Raw genomic sequence first — 16,028 nt, 5'->3', positions numbered from 1 at the left:
ATGGGAAATAAAACCCTATATGAGCTCAGTGATGTTTGATTTTGCAACTATGGGATATAACCACAAAGAAAAACTCTTATTTAAAATGTCTACAGGAAAAATAACCCATGAATCTAAAATTCTTGAAGCCCTACCTTTTTACCACCTCTACCCCTATGGTCACTGATATAATAGTTATTTTTTTTTATTGTGGTAAAAACCAAGTAACATAAATTTACCCTCTTAACAATTTTTGGGTGTGCAGTGCAGTATAGTTCACTATATGCACATTGTTGTTCAGCAAATCTGTAGAAGTTTTCCATCTAGCATGACTGGATCTTTGTGTTATTAAGCAACAACTCCCCATTTCTCTCTCTCTGCAGTCCCTAACAACCACCATTCTTTCTTCTCTATGAATTTGACTGTTCTTGGTACTTCATATAAATGGAATCATATGGTATCTGTCTTTTTGTGATTGGCTTATTTCCTTTAGCCTAATAACCTCCAGGCACATCTGTGTTATGGCATATACAATCTAAGAAAGAGATAATTTTACTTCTTTCTTTCCAATTTGAGTGGAGGTTATTTATTTTTCTTACCTAGTTTCTGTATCTAGGATTTCTAGTATTGTGTTGAGTAAGAGTGGCAAGGGTCAGCATCTTACTTTGTCCCTGACCTTAGAGGAAAAGCTTTCAGCTTTTCAAATTTGCTTATGATTTTAGCTGTTGGCTTTTCATATAGAGCATTTATTATGTTGAGGTAATTTTCTTCTAATCCTAGTCTGTTAGGTGTTATTATAATAAAAAGGTGTTGAATATTGTTGAATGTTTTTTCTGCATTATTGAGATGACCATGTGATTTTTTTGCCCTTCCTTCTGTTAATGTGGGTGTATTACACTCATTGATTTGTGTCTGTTGAATTATACTTGCATCTTAGGGATAAAACCCAGTTGGTCATGATGTATGATCCTTTAAAGTGCTGTTAAATTCAGTTTGTTCGTATTTTGTTGAGGACTTTTGCACCCATATTCATCAGGGATATAGGCTATAGTTCCTTTTTTCCTTGTATCTTTGTTTGGCTGTGGTTATCAGGGTAATGCTGGCCTCATAAAATGACTTTAGAAGTATTCCATCTTCAATTTTTAAAAAGAATTTGAGAAAAATTGGTGCTAACTTTTATTTGAATGTGTGGTAGAATTCTCTAGTGAAGCCATCTGGTCCTAGACTTTTTTTTTTTTAGAAAGATTTTGATTACTGATTCAATTTTCTTACCAGTTACAGATCTGTTCAGATTTTCTATTTAGTCATGATTCAGTTTTGGTAGGCTGTATTTTTCTAGGAATTTATCCATTCCTTCTAGGTTATGCAGTTTGTTGGTTTATATTTGTTCATAGAAGTCTCATGATCCTTTGTATTTCTGTGGTATTAGTTGTAATGTCTCCTCCTTAGTCGTAATGATTTTAGTTATTTGAGTCTTCCCTTTTTGTTCTTAGTTGATTTAGTTAAGGGCTTGCCAATTTTGTAAATCTATTAAAAAAACAAACAACTCTTGTTTCATCATTTTTTTTCTATCTCTATTTTGTTTATTTTTGCTCTAATCTTCATTACTTCGTACATTCTGCTAGAGTGGGTTTAGTGTTTTTTTTTTTTTTTTTATTCTAGTTCCTTAAGGTGTGAAGTTAGGTTGTCGAGTTGGGATCTTCCTTTTTAATATAGGCATTTACTGCTATAAATTTCCCTCCTAGAACTTCTTTTGTTTTATTCCATTAGTGTTGGTATGTTTTGTTTTTGTTTTTATTGGTCTTGGATATTTTCTAATTTCCTTTGTGATTCTTCTTTAACCCACTGGTTGTTCAAGAATGTGTTGTTGGGGGGCGCCTGGGTGGCACAGCGGTTAAAGCGTCTGCCTTCGGCTCAGGGCGTGATCCTGGCGTTCTGGGATCGAGCCCCACATCAGGCTCCTCCTCTATGAGCCTGCTTCTTCCTCTCCCACTCCCCCTGCTTGTGTTCCCTCTCTCGCTGGCTGTCTCTATCTCTGTCAAATAAATAAATAAAATCTTTAAAAAAAAAAAAAAAGAATGTGTTGTTGGACTCTGGGAAACAAACTGAGGGCTTCGGGGGAGGGTGGGGGATTGGGATAGGCTGGTGATGGGTATTAAGGAGGGCACATATTGCATGGTGCACTGGGTGTTATATGCAAATAATGAATCATGGAACATTGCACCAAAAACTGGGGATGTACTGTATGGTGACTAATATAACAAAATAAAAATTATACAAAAAAATAAAAAAAATAAAGTAAGTAAAAAAAAAGAATGTGTTGCTTAATTTCCACATATTTGTGAAATTTCCAGTTTTCCTACTACTCTTCATTTCTAGTTTCATTCCATTGTGGTTGGAAAGATAGTATGATTTCAATCTTAGGTTTGTTAAGACTTGTTTTGTGGCCCAACATGTGATCTCTGTGCAGACTGTTCCATGTGCACTTGAGAGGAATGTGTGCTCTGCTGCTGGTGCATGGAGCGTTCTGTTTATACCTGTAGATCCAATTAGTATTGTTTAAGTCATTTATTTCCTTTGATCTTCTCTGTAGTTGTTCTATCCATTATTGAAGGTAGGGTACTAAAATCTCCTACTGAAGGAAATATTGGTTTCCTTCATGTATTTGGGACCTCTGATGTTAGGTGATACATATTTATAATTGCTATATTCCTGGTCACTTGATCCTTTTATCATTATATGATGTCCTTCTTTGTCTCCTGTGACTTTTGTTTTTGACTTAAAGTCTATTTTCTCTGGTGTAAGTATGGTCACTTCTGCTCTCTTGGTTACCATTTGCATAGGAAACCTTTTCTCATCTTTTCATTTCAGCCTATGTGTCTTTACATCTAATGTGAGTCTCTTGAAGATGGCATATAGTTTCATCTTATTTGTTTATTTACTTTCATTCAGCAATTCCATTTCTTTTGATTGGGTTCCTTAATCCATTTACATTTAAAATAAAGACTTATAGGGCAGGACATATTACTGCCGTATTGTTAATTGTTTTCTGTCTTTCTTGTAGTTATTTTTTCCTCCTTTTTTCTCTTGCTGCCTTCCTTTATGTTTTATTGACTTTTTTTTTGGTATTGACATGCTTTGATTTCTTTCTCATTTCCTTTTCTGTATTTTTCTTTAAGTATTTTCTTTGTGATTACCATGGGGCTTATGTAAAACATCTTGTAATTATAACAATTTTAAGCTAGTAACAATTCCAATTGTACACAAAAACTCTATTCTTTTACATCTCTCCACCCCACCTTATGTTATTGATGTCACAAATTGCATCTCTATATATCGTATATCCATTTCTCATAGTCTTAAAGTTATAGTTATTTTTAATACTTTTGTCTTTTAGATTGCGTGCCAGAATTGAAAGTGCCTTATGGACCACCATTTCAGTATTATAGTATTCTGTATTTACCTATATATTTATCTTTACCAGTGGGCTTTACTTTTCATATGTTTTCATTTTGGTATTTACTATTTTTTCATTTCAATTTGCAGGACTCCCTTTACCATTGAGGGTAGGTTTGGTGGTGATCAACTCCCTCAGTTTTTATTTATCTGGGAAAGTATTTACTTCTCCTTTGCTTTCAAAGCATAATAAAATAATTTTTTCAAAGGACAGTTATTTTATACTTTGGTTATAATCCAATATGACTTAATTTTGCTGCTCAAATTGTTCCAGCTTGTGCTGTTAGAAGCTCTTTCAGCTGGCTCCTGTGTCCCTTTCACACACGCCCATCATCGTGTGGTTATTTGTTTAAGTACTGCCTTACTTCCTGACACTGCAACATGCTCTGGGCTCATGTTGTATATTTCCTGCTCCAGTCCTTGAATCAGCCACTTCTCCAAGAAGCCCTGGTTCCTTTTGTTGGAGAATGATTTTAGAAACCAAGATCTGGGTGCTGGATGTGCTAGTTGCTACTGGGGTGTCATTGTTAGATCTTCTAAGCTGACAGAGCAAGAAAATATATATGTATATACTAACCCATCTAGATGTATATACATACCCATACATCTTTCTGTATATAACAATCTGTATCTATACTAAGCTAAATAAGTTTATACCGATGTCTCCAACTGTACTCTATTACTACATGGATCATTCTAGCCTCCTTTCTAATCCTAACTGTAAATTCCCACTCCAACAGTGAGAAACCTGGCTCCTACCATCTGCCATCCATATACTTAATTTTTCAGTTGCATATATGTATGCAGTATCAGAATTGTTAACTCATTATTCCTGTAGGAAACTACTTTATCAACCAGAGCACAGTGCCGATGCACAGGTTTTTTGTTTTTTGTTTTTTTTGCCTTTAGTTTTACATACTCTATTCAGTTCCAAAGACAGATCAACGTCTTTCCTCCCCAACCCCTTTAGCAAAGTTATTTCTTACATTTTTAAATACAGTTAGGTTATTTTACTATGTTCTGCTTTCCATTCTAGGATCCTCTTGACCTCCCAAATAATTTTTAAAATTTGCATGGATTAAACTTCACTCTGTACTATAAAGTTCAGTGGATTTTGATGAAGCATAGTCATGTGTCCACCATTACAGTGTCATACAGAATAGTTCCACCACCCTAAAAATTCCCTGTGTTTCACCTATTCATCCCTCCTCACAGTATGATAATACTTATGTGATCTATTTCCCATATATCTATAGCTATGTTCTTTTTTCCAATACCAATAGCATGCATTGAATTTTTCAAAGCATGAATATGAATCTCTTTCTATTTATTTAGATCTTTCATCTCTTTCATTAGAGTTTCATAACTTTTCTGCAATAGGTAGTATATATTTTGTTAGATTTTTACCTACATATTTCATTTTCTTGGGTGTAATGTGATAGTATTACTTATTCAATTTCAAACTCTAATTGTTCATTGTTGGTATACAACATGGGTTTTGATTCCAGCCTATCCCATGCTTTTCCCATTGAATCTTTGGACAGGACCAGGGGGCAAAAGAGCCTATATTTTTAGGAATAATAGTAACATTTGATGTTTTCACTGTTATTGAAGAAAGGGAAAGGCTGACACCTTCCTTCTCTGAATTTTTGGAAGGCAGCCTAACTTTGGACCTTATGTGCAACTTTGTAGAGGATTAGTTCTTTTGTCACCTTATGATCTGGACTGATAGAGATTTCTTCCCCTTAATAACTATGAATGACACAGAACTTTAACTCCACATGGAGGGTAGTAGCTGGCTCATTGGCTATGTCTGGATTCTCTTCTCAGGTCCCAGATTTCGCACACAAAATTCAATCAGCTTGTCTTTCCATTAGAAACGCTACCGAGGCTTATGTGGGCTTATAACACTTAACTTCAGATTCCTTTCTCCAAAAAGAAGCATTGGAATGAAGTCTTGGGTCTCCAGAAACAGAATTCAACACAAGGATTTATGTACAAATGATTTATGAAGGAACTTCTCCCAGGAGAAGGAGGAGAGAGTATGGGAAGCCAAGCAAAGGTGTGGTTTCAGGGGAAGTCCTGCTTCAACTTAATTCTGAGAGGGGTTCTGGGATATAAACCACACAGCAGCATGTGTTTACCCTCAAGGAGGGAGCTAGACTTTTATACCCACCTACCTGTCAGTCACTGGCCATGGGCCATAGAGGGAGGATATAAACTCCCGGGAACCTCTGGCTTTCTTTATGTATATTGTGGCAATACAGCTCTGGTAGCACAAGGTCAGTTCTCTGAAGAGATCCCCAGATGTAAACTGTTAGGAATGAAGAATACAGAGGCTGGGGAGGGGCATGTCTAACCAGTGGGAAGATCCAGGGGATCTGGGTGGAGCACTGCCAGGAACATCCCCTTAGAGTCTTATGTACTGAGAGAGCATGGTGGTTAGGGGTAGCTTTAGCAGGATTTAACATTGTGGCAGTCCTTCCCATTTTCATTTCTCTCTCCTGATGGGAGGTGCTCCCAGCCCCTTTCCTCCCCATACTTAATACAGAAAAGACACTTTTACAACGCTTTGCATTTTCCTCTGGAGAGAGACCATCAGTCCACTGCATCTTTTATTTACAAGGACATGGGACTTCCCATTTCATTTCTCACTGTGTCAGAGCCCTAGATTGTAGCAGATGAGCATATTCCTGTTTCTATATATATATGTATTTACTAGAAATAGATACAAAATATATTTACAAAAATGTGTTTTTACTGGAAGGTAATTATTTAGTTTTTTGATTATTCATGCAGTTTGATATCATTTTACTTTTAATTATCACATCTCTCAGGGGACTGGGGGGTGAAAAGAGAGAAAGTAATACTCAAATGGGTCTAAAATTCAAATGAGCTTGGTTAATAATGAGCTCCTTATTATTATATGCTGACCCTGTCTACATGGTATTTACATTAATGTGACTCATTTAAATAGGACACATTTCCCTTAAAAGTAGTCATAATTTGCACGGATGCCATTGGTAAGTTTATTATTGATTTTGTATGATGAGAGAAATGCATATCATCGATCAATTCTAGAAGCTAAAATTAGTAGCTGAAGGCAGTGGACATGTGACCTCTTCTGTCTGGGGTGAGGGTAAGGATGAGGTGGGACTTTTAAGCCTTCTTCCATTCCTACCTTCCATCTGCTCTTCCTCCTGCATGTAGACAGGACATTGACAGAGGTGGTGGGCTGACCCTTTCATCCCACACTCCCCCCCTGCCCGATGTAGTTCATGTCAGTGATAGATCTGTGGCTACTGCCTTTGTGCTATTCCAGCTGGCTGGTCCCCACCATTCTGGATGTTTCAGGTGTCCCACAGCAGCTAAAGCAAACACAAATTAACATATGTGTATGTTATCCTGGCACATTTAATGTAAAGAATGATTGTAATCTTAAGGACTTGTCAAGACAATATAGATTAGTTTTAGACTTGTTTTGTTTTGTTTTAAGAAATCAGACCTCATGCCGAAACTCTACCAGTAAGTGCTTCTTAAAAGGCAGTTTAAATGAGAATCCATTGAGGAATATTAGGCTTCTACATTCCCTTGAAGATAAGGTTAGTAATGCCACATTATTAAAATCTGTGTGATTTAGGTACCTAATCTAATTAAATTTCTCTGTCTTACATTTCCTACTATATGTACTCATAATGCACAGTTGCAAGCTGATATACACAGAGACAGAATTCACGCAGGACTGAGGGGTTTCCTGAGACACGGGACTTCTGTGCTAAAACCAGGAAATTCCCAGGCAAGCCAGGACTAGTTGGTCAAGCTGGATCACTCAACACATTGACATGCAATGCAAACTGGGCACCAACCTTGACCCTAAGATGCAGGCTTCTGAGTTCATTCTGCCTCTACTGCTTTGGACCATTGGTAACTCCATTCTTCCCACTTCCCTCTGTTCAATCTGCTATCAAACCTTTGTATGAGAGGCTTTCAGGTTTACTCACATCATATTCAAATGTGGAAAGAAAAGCTTGCTTCTTTATTTCTCTTATTACAGATCCAGCTTTTCTCCAGAGCCTCTGCACCTGCTACATACTATGAAATGCCTGGGTCTTCCAGATCTAACTGGTGGGCTTCCTTTCTCTTTTGTTGGGTGTGGGCTACCCTCCGTCATGTCTTCCTCTTTGCTGATACAACATTTGCCCTGCTTTCTGTTCAGGCATAATCGATTTCGTGCAGGCAGAGAAATTGTCTTACTGGTAAGAGGACATGAATTGGGAAATATTTACGAAAGTTTAACTTGTTATATTCATTCCATGTATATGATGTATTGATTCTATTCATTCAATGTACTATGATAAAGTTTTGCTCTTGAACAGAATTCAAAGATGAATATAACAAATGTGGTATAAAGACATACATCTCTGCTGGTATTTTATAACTAGAAAGCTGCAGTGGAAGGAAGTTAAGACCAATGAAGATTGGAATGAAGGTTTTGGAGGATTCTTCAGTCTCACTGATAAATTTCCTCTTTCCCGCCTCTTAGGCAGGCACAGTTGGGGTAGCCTGCCTTGTGAGCCAGCAAGCTCCCTATTGTTAGGATATTTCAGGATCAGGGAAACTGCTATAAGGCTCATTTTTGCACTGCTATTGTGAAAGCATCTTGACCTTAGCGCTGTATCTTTATTACTGATACAGAACCTTCATCTCTCATTATCTATAAACTGGTAACAGACGAGTGGTTTTAAATTCTCTTCTGATGGAATGAATGTATAAAGTTTCATATTTCCTAGAGAATAATTTCACAAAGCCATTTCTATAAGAGGCACGTTTTTACAGTTAGTTGAATTTACTATCCCAGTAATGACAGTTAAAGATATTTTTCAGGAGATATTCACCCTTATCCCTGTTATTTACTGCCCGACTGTAGATTTACATCTGGTATCATTTTTTCCCCTGGTTTTTACATGTTTAACTTTTTGTTTTGGTAACAGCACCTTTAGAGGAGATGGTGTATGAGTTTTGGATATAAGCATGCCAATGGTGAATACTTCTAGTGACCCCTGTGTTTCAAATGCAAATATGAGATACAGAAAAAAACCTGTTCCTTTGTCTTTGCCTCTAGAAGCATTTACTACTCCTTTTTGAAGCTTTTTTTCTCCCCTAGAAAGTTCAAGATTTGTAACTGCAAGAATCAGAAGGGATGATTGTTAATTACACATACCTTTTGAGAGCAATCATGTTTTCTCAATAGATAACTCCTTCCCTAAGCCAATTCTAGCACATCCAGGGTATATAAATCCATGTCCCGTCATTGGATTACCAGCAGAAACAAAGTTTCTTGAAATTTTTTTTCCTTGATCTTATTCTCTTTGTGTGAATATACTTATTTTAAATCTAAGACTGGGGTATTGGTTGTCTGCATAACAAATTGCCACACACCTAGAAGGTTAAAGCAATACCTACTTATTAGCTCACAGGACTAAGGTCAGAAGTCCAGTTAGGCATGGTTGGATTCTCTCCTCCAGGGCTCAAAGGTACCTGGAATCTCTTGGGAAAGAATTGGTCTCCAAGTTTATTCAGATCATTGGTAGAATCCAGTTCATTGTGGTTGTAAGACTAAGATCTTGTTTTCTTGCTGGCTGTTGGCTGTAGCTCACCCTCAGCAACTAAGTTTCTTGTAGGTTCTTTTCACATAGCCTTCTTCATGTTCAAGCCAACAGTGACATGTTGAATGCTCCAGATGTTTGAATCACTGACTGCTTTTGCTATCAGCCCAAGAGAACTCTCTGTTTTTAAAGAACTCACGTAATTAAGTGAGGTCCGTCTGGACCATCACCCTTAAAGTTAACTATGTCATATAACATAACCTAATAATGAGAGCAATTTCTCATTTTCATAGGTTCTTCCCACTCACAAAGAGCAAATGTCACTTCAGGGTCATCTTAGAATTCTGCCAAACAGGATTGGTGATAATGATTAATGGTAATGTGGTCATCAGTTTCTTTGTGTATTGAAAAGAAGATCTTTTAGGTCTTGAATCTCATGTTCAGCTATGCAAAATATGATAATAAGAATAAAATGTTCAATTTTTATATATTAGAAAATCCACAGCATGACTATATTCCATGGAAAAAAGAGAGAAAGAAAGGGAAGATAGAAGGAAAAAAATTGCTGAAGTAATTGTCAAAAAGAAAACCACAGGCCCAAGATGTAGTCGCTAATGCTAGGCCATGTCCCCAAACCAGGGTTTAATACCTAACCTAAGTGCAGTTTCAACCTCCCCCAGAAATGTAGTCTCAATGGGTCAGTCAGGAATTTTCTGATCAGCACCAGTGAGGTAATCTGTCATATGGGCTGTCCATCTCCCAAAGGAAGGAGATGTAATCTGCATGATATGACCCTCTGCCTTCATCCCTAATGGAAGGTGACCTTGACTGGAACAATCCCTTCTTTTCTTTTCCTGATAACTCTTACCCCACCCTCTTGCCTATAAAAACCTTCCACTACGTGCAACTGCTTTGAGCATCTCTCTACCAGATGGGATGCTGTCCAATTGTTTAATAAAGACAATTAGGTCTTCAAATTTCTCAGTTGAATTTTTGTTCTTTAATAGAATGATAAACTTCAAATGTTATATTTCTCCAAATTATGCAAAATGATGCCTGTCTACTTTGTAGTCTTTATGCTTGTCTCTTTGAGCTGAGAGACAGGTGACTTGAATTCTAATCTCTGCACCACTTCCTAACTATAGGATTCTGGAAAGTCTCCAGGTTTCATTTGGTTCATGAAGATACATAGTACACTTTCCTAAAGACAAGCAACTTTGAGGGTCTGTCCGACTCTTAAGAAGGAAGCTGGATGTGAATGAGATGTGAAGGATTCACCCAGTTGTGCAGAGTGGAAGCTGTGTGTTTTGAGATATTTAGCAGGTGCATATTGTGCTTCCTTTCAGTCTTACCTCATCTAGGAATCTGACTGGCCCTGTAGCTTCTTGTTGGGCCTCATGTAGTTCCCATGGGTGGCAGGCCACTCTACTTCCTCCTTCCTGGAAAAGTGAGAACTTTGAACCTCATTGGAATTTTTCTTCTTTTTTCAAATCACATTTACGTTGTAGGGAGAACTTAAATGAAAGTCTATTTGCAAAGCCATGAATAACTGATGGGCAGGACTGCAAAGTCCAGTAGAGGAAGAAGACTCTCTTAAAGGTCCATAGTGACATGTAAGGCATCCTGGAATGGAGAGTGGAAAAGGAAGTGAACTTCAACTTTCCCTCCTTTCATCCACTTTTAACTAGCTTGCTCACAGCCTCTAGGGAGCCTCTCTCCTCAGAAGTCTTACTCTCCCCACATTTCTTTTCATGCTCAGAGCTTGAAACCCTCTGCTGTCTCATCCTCCTCACCAGCTGTCAATGATCTTCCTTCCCTTCCCTTCCCTTCCCTTCCCTTCCCTTCCCTTCCCTTCCCTTCCCTTCCCTTCCCTTCTCTTCTAGATAGAACTCTCAAAGGCCAAGGATCCATGAAAATAGGGGAAAGAATAAAAGACAGCCATTTTCTAGTAAAATATTCAGAGTTTTACACTGCCAATCAAGGTTTAGCAAAATTCCTGCATACCATTTTCGTTTACAGAGCCACTGTTTCTTTTCTTAGTGTGATTTAGGTTGTCCCCTTCTATAAATATGCATTGGTACATAGCCCAGTCCTATAACTGAGTTGTTTGGGTTTCTCTTAGAAGAGTATATAAGTTTCTCTGCTCACTGACTGTTTCAATGCCTGGGAAAACATCAGTTTTATTCTTCATATTTGTAGTTTAAATCCTCCTTGCACTTGGGAATACCATTTTTCTCACACATAAGATTTCATTTTTAAAAATTTAAGTCACAATCTGCATGTGCCATTGGGTGATGCCATTAAACTGGTCAATATTAATAAATCTAGGATGTTTATCTCAAAGCTTTTAAAATTGATCATTGAAGAAAATAGGCTCAAAATACTCTGGACTATTGTTGCTTTCCATATAGGGATGGGAATCATAGGGTCCTATATTAATATGTTTATTTGAATTGAAAAACGAAATTGGATTATCTGGATGGAAAAGAACTCTGATTTGATGATTGATTTGATGTTAGGAGTGGCATTATCATCAGGTTATATGAAAATAGTTTACCTGCTGCTACAAACTTAGTTATAAAGTAAAAGCATCCCAATGTTCATAGCAGCAATGTCCATAATAGCCAAACTGTGGAAGGAGCCGAGATGCCCTTCAACAGATGAATGGATAAAGAGGATGTGGTTCATATATACAATGGAATATTACTCAGCCATCAAAAAGGATGAATACCTACCATTTGCATTGACATGGATGAAACTGGAGGGGATTATGCTAAGTGAAATAAGTCAAGCAGAGAAAGACAATTATCATATGGTTTCACTCATATGTGGAATACAAGGAATAGCGCAGAGGACCACAGAGGAAGGGAGGGAAAACTGAAGGGGAAGAAATCAGAGAGGGAGACAAACCATGAGAGACTCTGGACTCTGGGAACCAAACCAAGGGTTGCAGAAGAGAGGGGGTAGGGGGATGGGGTAACTGGGTGATGGGTATTAAAAAGGGCATGTGTGGTGATGAACACCGGGTGTTATACGCAACTAATGAATTGTTGAACACTACATCAAAAACTAATGATGTACTATGTGTTGACTAATTGAACATAATAAAAAAATAAGGCTGTTACAATAAATAAATAAATAAATAAATAAATAAATAAATAAATAAATAAAGTAAAAGCATCTCCTCATGAAATATTGCCTTAGCACAGTTGAGTTAAAATTAATTATACTGTATTTCCCCATCCCTTTTTGAGTATATTGTATTAAACAAGGTGATCATAAATGAGAGTATCAGGAATAACCAGATATAATTAACAGTCACTTGACAGGTCCTGATAAAGTCCTTTACATGTACATCCTAGAAACTGAAAAAGTGAATAAACAGAATGACTGTGTAATAAAATACTTTGGAAAAAACATAGATTCCTATTCTTTGCTTTCAGCAAAATTGAAGGAAGACTGAAATTAAGTTGTCAGCATATAGATCATTAAAATTAGTTTTTGATGGTGGATCACCATGTGATTTTTGGTATATAACGAAGAGTTCAAAGAATTGAGTACATTGCTATGAAAATCTCTTTATAGCTATAGTTATTTAAACAAAGTTTCTCAATGCTCTTATCTATAAAAACGAAAATTAGTTAATAAATTAATGCTGAATCTTGCTGTTTTTATGTTTATAATATTTATGCACAGTTATAGGATATATTTTTAAAAATTTCTTATCATTAAGAGATGTGTTTCCCAAAAAATTTATTTATGTTTAATAATTATTTTTCAGAAATTATATTTTTGTGTTTTGATATCTGTTTGCAATAATTATAATGATAATTCAATCAGAAGAAAGTTTTTAAATCTTAAATTACCAATTGGATTTAGACCAAGAGCTGGTACCCAGGAACAGAGCACTTTACTCCTCCCTCAGAATGGATGGAGACCAGGAATTGGACCCTTATGCCCAAGCAAAGCAGGATTTCATCCAGCACTTCTCCCCGATTGTCAAGGTGCTGACTGAGGATGGCATGGGCCACCTGGAGACAGGAGATGGAAATGCCCAGCTTAAGGAGGTCTTGGAGTACAATGCCATCCGAGGCAAGTACCAGTGGGGTTTGACAGTGCGGATAGCTTTTCAGGAGCTGGTGGAGCCAAGCAAGCAAGATGCTGACAGTCTTTGGCAGGCCCTGACTGTGGGCTGGTGTGTGGAACTGCTCCAAGCTTTCTTCTTGGTGTCAGATGACATCATGGATTCATCTCTCACCCTACAGGGGCAGATCTGCTGGTATCAGAAGCCAGGCATAGGTTTGGATGCCATCAATGATGCTTTGTTTCTGGAAGCATGTATCTACCACTTGCTGAATCTCTACTGCCAGGAGCAGCCCTATTACCTGAAACTGATTGAGCTTTTCCTACAGAGTTCCTATAAGACTGAGATCAGATAGACCCTGGACCTCATCACAGCCCCCCAGGGTAATGTGGACTTGGCAGATTCACCAAAAAGAGGTATAAATCTATTGTGAAGTACAAGATAGCTTTCTATTCATTCTATCTTCCTGTGGCTGCTGCCATGTATATGGCAAGCATAAACAGGGAGAAAAGCATGCCAATGCCAAGAAAATCCTGCTGGAGATGGGGGAGTTCTTTAAGATTCAGGATGATTACCTTGATCTCTTTGGGGACCCTAGTGTGACAGACAAGACTGACACAGACATCCAGGACAACAAATGCAGTTGGCTGGTGGTTCAGTGTATTCAGCAGGCCTCTCCAGAACAGCCAAGATCCTTCAGGAGAATTATGGGCAAAAGGAGGCCAAGAAGGTGGCCCCAGGTGAAAGCGCTAGATGAGGAGCAGAACCTGCCAGCTGTGTTCATGCAGTACGAGGTAAACAGCTACAGCCACCTACCTTATGGGCCTTATTGAGCCATGCCCCTGCCCCCAGCCATGGTCCTGGGGCTAGCACACAGGTCTACAAGAGGAAAAAATGACCTAAAGACTGAGAGGGTGGGAAGGGGAGGTTCTCAATAAATTGTCTAACCTTCAAAAAAAGTGATCAATTGGATTTATGTACTCAATTCTTCACTCATCACTCTTGCAATAAAGGGAGTCCGTTTCCCCACTCCTTTGATGTTGGACTTAACCATGTGATTTCGTTTAAGCAATGGAATATTAGCAAGTGGGATGCAAGTAAAGATTTTAAATGTGTTTGTGTGATTTGTCTCACCTCTTGAACTTATGCCATCCACCTTGATAAGAAAATGCCTTGGTGCAATGTTTTTCAAGTTTCTTTTAGGGTATATGTGAACAAGAAGTTTGAAGCACCACTGTAGATATATACAACTGGAAGATATCTTTCAGATCCTTTGATACAAAGACCTTTAAAGACCCTAAAGCCCCAAGTGCAAGCATTGTTATACACAAAAATGTTAGCATCTGATCTGCTTTCTGGGTTTGCTTTGTGATGTCCCACCTAACCTGTAGTTTGATTGCTAAAAAAGAGATGTATCTAAAACCCCAGTTATCTAGATCTTTGCCCCATGATTTACGAACAGTAACACAAAGACAACATTCAAAAATGAAATCTGGCAAGAATATAGAGGAATGTCTTAATTCACCTGTGAAAGAAGACATTGAGAATATTCTGTAACTGCAAACTAAGTTCAATCTTAGCAATTTCCCCATTTTAGATATTACATGAAATTAGTTCTATTTAGGAAACTCGCTAAGACTGAAGCTCTGAAAGTGGAAGTTTGTGATCCCTGGGACTCTTGTGTGAGTAAAGACCACAGCCTACTCAATGTCCAGAGAAATATGGCTCCACTTCCTGGAATATTTAACTTAAATACCAAATTAAGCCTGGACCTTTTGTGGAACAGGATGCAAGTTATATGATTAACTTTAAAAGGTATCACCCAAGACTTCCAGGAAATTTGAAATTATGGGAGGATCTAGCAGCCCTATCTCCAGGACTCATGTACACACAGTTCACCCTTTTCTGCTGGAAGGGACTTTTCAGTGAAATGCTGGAGAAAGCTACTTTAAGGGCTTCACCTGCTTAAGATGGCCTGTGTTGCCTTGGGAAGAGAAGGGATCACAGACATCACTAATGCCTATACTTCATGATGCTCAGAGGCAGCCCTTGTCATCCGGTCATGCTGCTGGCCCTTTTCCTGAGGCCATTCTACATATGGGGTTTGAGAGGAGTTTGTGGAAGTTCTGGAGGGTTTTCTTCTTGGCTGACATTCAAAGGGGAACTTTTTTTGCTTGGATTACAAGGAGGTCGATATCTCATTAACAGCGATGACAGATTGTAGGGGCTCTAAGACAGCCTCATACCAAACGTGAAACAACCAATATGTTTATGAAATCATTTAATCCATAATCACAGCATATAATGAAAGGCGCTGGTGCCTTGGCATTGGCGTTTACAAGACCGACACCATGATATGTTTCTGTGAATTACAGATTCAACGAACTGTGTAATTTATGAGTCATGAGAAAAAAGGATCCATCTGGGCAGTTCTCGAAGCTTGTTGAGGCAAGGTGACATCTTTAATCAACCTGAATACAAAAATCACACTATTGAATTATTTCGCTGTTCTGTGCAACGTTCCTCTGGTCCTTACTGTTTTCTGAGGGATTGGGGAAGCAGAGGGGGTAACATTCTTTTCAATTTTGCTACTAATATGCTATAGATGTGGTGCAATTATTTTCTTTTGCAATTCAGAGGCAACAGAACTATGACTTAGAGGTCACTGCTTGTATTGACCTTGAAAAATTCCTTGAGTTACCTTTCATCAGAGAGCTCGAGAGCAAGAATTTGGACCTAAACAAGACTGCATACAGAGCATCTGGGAGATTTCTATGGACTCTGGGCTTTCTCATCATTTTCTAGTGGAATGCAACCTCTCTCTGAACTCTAACCACACTGATGTCTATTTCAATGGGTCATTACTGTGCTCACAGATATTTATTTCTTTATGACCACCTTAG

General features: G+C 38.0%; 1 pseudogene; it reads left to right on the top strand.

The window, feature by feature from the left end:
- The first annotated feature begins 12,943 nt into the window (after positions 1 to 12,943).
- On the top strand, positions 12,944 to 14,063 carry LOC123792776 (farnesyl pyrophosphate synthase pseudogene; annotated as a pseudogene).
- Positions 14,064 to 16,028: the final 1,965 nt, after the last annotated feature.

Source organism: Ursus americanus, chromosome 20 (assembly GCF_024610735.1).
Source record: "Ursus americanus isolate L20-20 chromosome 20, mUrsAme1.1.p, whole genome shotgun sequence".
NCBI classification, from domain to species: domain Eukaryota; kingdom Metazoa; phylum Chordata; class Mammalia; order Carnivora; family Ursidae; genus Ursus; species Ursus americanus.
This window is presented reverse-complemented; position numbering and strand designations above follow the sequence as displayed.